General features: G+C 35.5%; 1 pseudogene; it reads right to left on the bottom strand.

Annotated features, from left to right (window-relative positions):
• Nucleotides 1–3,171: 3,171 nt before the first annotated feature.
• LOC124897972 lies at nt 3,172–3,815 on the bottom strand (annotated as a pseudogene).
• Between the last annotated feature and the right edge of the window lie 522 nt (nt 3,816–4,337).

Raw genomic sequence — 4,337 nt, 5'->3', positions numbered from 1 at the left:
CTATCCTACAACCAAGGCAAGACCAACCGGGTAAGTTCTGGATTTAACACACAACGAAAACCAGGTAGTATCTCACACACACATGGCACAAAGGTACATCACAAGCTAATACCCATTCGGTTTATGCAATTGTTTAGAAATGGTTATCATGTCACTAGTACTAATTCCATGACAACAGGCACAGTGGTCACACATAAATGCATATCACACAGTTATTAAACAAACCATTTGAGAGGTGTTCAAAAATCAACAAACACATGTCAATTGCCTAAGGTACTTGTATTTCTTCTAGTCAACTACAATATTTTACAACAAATCACAATAGCCTAAACATGTCGGCTCTACTAGGAACAAGACTCTGGAGAAAAGAGGCACAACAACAAAAACCTTAAGAGGACATCAACACCCACAAGTAACCCCACCCTCAACTTAAAATCATGCAATGTCCCCAATGCATCAAACCAAAACAACAGAGTTAGAAATATACCTGTGGCACCATGGGTGCAAAGATCTGATGTCAATCACATAAGAAGAATATAAACAACAAAATACCTTGGGTTGCCTCCCAAGCAGCGAATAATTTAGTTTTGTGGCATGACCCAACTCAGCTTTTTCCTCCACCTTGAGGATATGAATTTTGCCCCCACTTAGAGTCTATCTTATTGCCTCGATCATAGGGGGTGGTACAAAAATTAAGAAATTGAGTAATGGATTGAGCGTGGTAAACCACTCGGCCTTAAAGTGAGGTATGTTTTTATGTTGCTTGTCTAGTGTAAAATCAATAATATAGGATTCTTGTTCCTTATATTCACACTCTTATACTATTTTAAATGATTCCGCAGATAAGATATCATCTAAACATAATGTAGAAAAGTTCTTTGAATGAGGCCCAATCAATCCTTCTTAAAAATTTATACTATCTACTACACACTTACTTTTATTCACCTTCTTAATGTAAGTCTCAAGATCAAGATGGCAATCGAGTGGCTGAGATTATTGTGTTTTCTCCACAAATTGGCTAATGTCCTCTTCATATTCTTCTTTGTTTAGCCACTGTAAACATGGTGAGAGTGGTAACTCCTTTAGCTCAGCCCACAGCTGTTCTTGATTCTCTAAAATTCATTTCATCAATTTGTTCGCTTGAATCATGACTGCACACATATCTTCAGTATGATCACTTTGACAACAAGCCAAACACCAAGTTACAGTAAGTAGGACAGTTTCCACATCATATTGTGAAGGTCCCCTCCATGCACTTCCAGGTAAATCTGGACAGTGAGCCTCAAAATATGGTCCCCTACAATAATAACAAGAATCGTCATCACTCAAAAACCCATCTATCCAGGCTGACATCTCAAGAAAGGTGTGAGAAAAATAAAAATTAAATTAAAAAATTAAAAAAATAAACTAAACAAATATTTATAAGTTTGAATTCAAGCTAGTAAACTAAAATTCCAAACCAATTCAATACGCCAAATTGTTCCCCGTCAACAGTGCCATTTTTGATAACACTCAACTTACACATCAATTTAGTACAAGGCGGTCATTGTCAATATATTTACCTAACTTTTGGAGTCGGGGTCGAATCCACAGAGAAAAATATAAGTGGCGATTAAACTAATTTGAAACTATAGCTACAAGTTGAATTCAAACAACTGGCACAAAAAGATAAAATAGGGGTTTTGGAGATTAGCAAATAATTGTTGGTCACTTTAGTTTCAGTGTTTGTAATCAAGAGTTTATCAAAAAATAGAATTATGTTCACGATGGGTTTTGGTACTTGACAGATGTTAATAGTGATTCAAGGTTCTCACGATAGGTAGGAACAACAGATTGTCTTTATTGAAGTTATGCCTAAATGTTTTTCGACCTACTTAAGCATTTAATTAACTAATCCTCTCAGACTTAGGGAATTTATATTCACTGACCAGACTTCACCTCAGGTTAATCAACCTTGTTACAACATTAATTATTAAATGGAAGTTTAGTGTTTCCAAGTCCCTGTCAATAATTCACTTCCTATTATATTTGATTTCTTATCTCAAGAAAATCAAAGAAAGTGCTATCTATCGTTTGCAACCAATAGATAATAATTAAAATCTCAGAATTATGAAGGAGTCCTATTACCTTTAGAATCTTAAATAATTAGCATCTTACAAAGACTTAACCCATAGATCCCATAATTTGGGTTAAAGAGATTTAGACACTCATAATGTAATAAGCGAAACTACTAGATGTATTCATAATTTGAAAGATGAACTTATCACAGGATGAATAGTAACTAGTGATTCTCATATTAGATCACAATAGAAATCCCAAAATATTGATGAAAATCTCTTCAAAGTTAATTGTTTTTCAATCCAAGAAACTAGAGAGAAAAGTAACAATATACGTGTGTCCCAAAATAGGTTTCCCCCCTTAGAAAATCCTAAAGTATGCTTTAAATAGTTCACCCTTATTATGGACACAAAATCACAGAGTTCAGCAATTTCTCAAATTAGATAACAACATTCGTGACACCTTATCGGAGTCTGATGATTTATTTTAAATGTCGTCAGCTCTTTCTTCAGTTTTAGCACTTCCTGCTTAAGGTTCACAATGAAACCTGATGACTTATCAACTCTTTGATGACTTATCAGGGAATGTTGTCATAACTTTTAGCTGAGGTCCATTCTTTATCTAAGGCTGACGGTATCTCTGATAACTTGTCACATGGCTGATGACTTATCAGGAATGTCGTCATACACACTTCTCTTTTATTTGCTTCAAATTTCAACTCTTTTGTTTCCATCCTTGTTGGTTCTCTTGTATCTTGGCTTCTACTGCAAAAATCAAAGATAAAATAATCAAAAACGACAAAAGTTGCTTAAGACCTTGCAATTATTCTCAGTTTAAAGCCTCAAATGTGTTAGCATCTGCTCACACATCATTTCCTAACTAAATCAAAAGGGTTGTATCAAATTGAGATGTCTATTCATTTTTTGTCCCCAAAGATATGGGGAATTTTTCACACCCTATTTAGTCTTTTGGGCCCTTCATCTTTTTGAATCAAGACTCCACCCGGATCACATCATTCTAATATTCGGCAGGGAGCACTTTAGTATACGAATCAAACTCAACCCTATCTTTCGTAGCATGCATTCCCATTTTTGTCGCAATAGATTCGGTAAGCTATGTGTTCGGTTCATGGAGAACTTCCTTTAGTCCCTCTTTCTTACTTACTCGTGGCAACCTTATGGCTATTTAACGACCTATAATTCTAGTCACTACTCCCACTAGGGCACGAAAGTAAGCCATACAACCTAAAATAGTGAAGAACAAATAGAATTTTCTATAAAATTCGGCTAACAAGGGTATTCATGCGTATAAGAACATAGTAATGGAGAAGGTAATAGATAAAATAGGATTCATTTTGGCTAAGAGCACCTAAATCATCTATATATTTGACACGGGTTTGCCGTAATTCTAAAACTATGGCGAATGCATCTATCACCATTCATTCATAAATAAAGATACCAATTAGTAGTGATTGGATTCCTTCTATGGTTCCACATGAGAAACCAATATGAATATAACCTATATGTCCAATTGAACTATGACCTAGTAGTCTTTTGATTTCATTTGGTCCATAGCGGTCAATGCTCCTAAGATCATATAGGCAATGCTACAGAAAAAAGTATTTATTGTAATGTATCTCCATAATAATCATAAACAGAAACACATGAAATATTAGCAGAAATAGAGATTTTAGGTACAATAGAAAGAAATGTTATAATTGGGATGGGTGAACCCTCATAAATATCAGGTGCCCACATATATGGTATCCGAAGGGTAGGGTTTTATTAGGGGATTGAGAGATGGAATAGATAGGGCCCCACAAGTTTGAAATTCACCATTGGGGAATTGACACAAAAGGGAATGAGGAATTCTCAATAAAAAAAGATCTCTCTGAACCAAACGTGAAAGTCATTTTCCATTAGACGGCTTTTCCTATAAATCTACTCTCAACTTGGATAATATATCCAAAAAGGTCTACTCTCGGCTATTCCATATGTTTCCTAGAATAGACGTGGTTATCTGAAGTGGATTCTCTTTTTTGTAGTAAATGTTGAAACTGATGTGCCCCATTGACTAAGAAGGGGGCAGATACAATAGCTACATGGACCCTTTACTTTCAGTTTTTACCAGCGCTTTTTGGTGCCGAACCAGAATTTCTTATTAGTAAGGGCAAGCAAAGCCCGAAGGCTTCTATCTTAATAGAAAGGGCAGAATAAGGAGAGACGATGAAAGACACTGTAAGAAGGAGGGCCCAACAATCATACCAAGACGGTAAAGAA

Source organism: Capsicum annuum, chromosome 4 (assembly GCF_002878395.1).
Source record: "Capsicum annuum cultivar UCD-10X-F1 chromosome 4, UCD10Xv1.1, whole genome shotgun sequence".
Taxonomy (NCBI): Eukaryota; Viridiplantae; Streptophyta; class Magnoliopsida; order Solanales; family Solanaceae; genus Capsicum; species Capsicum annuum.
Note: the sequence above shows the minus strand (reverse complement) of the source record. Positions and strands in the feature narration are given on the sequence as shown.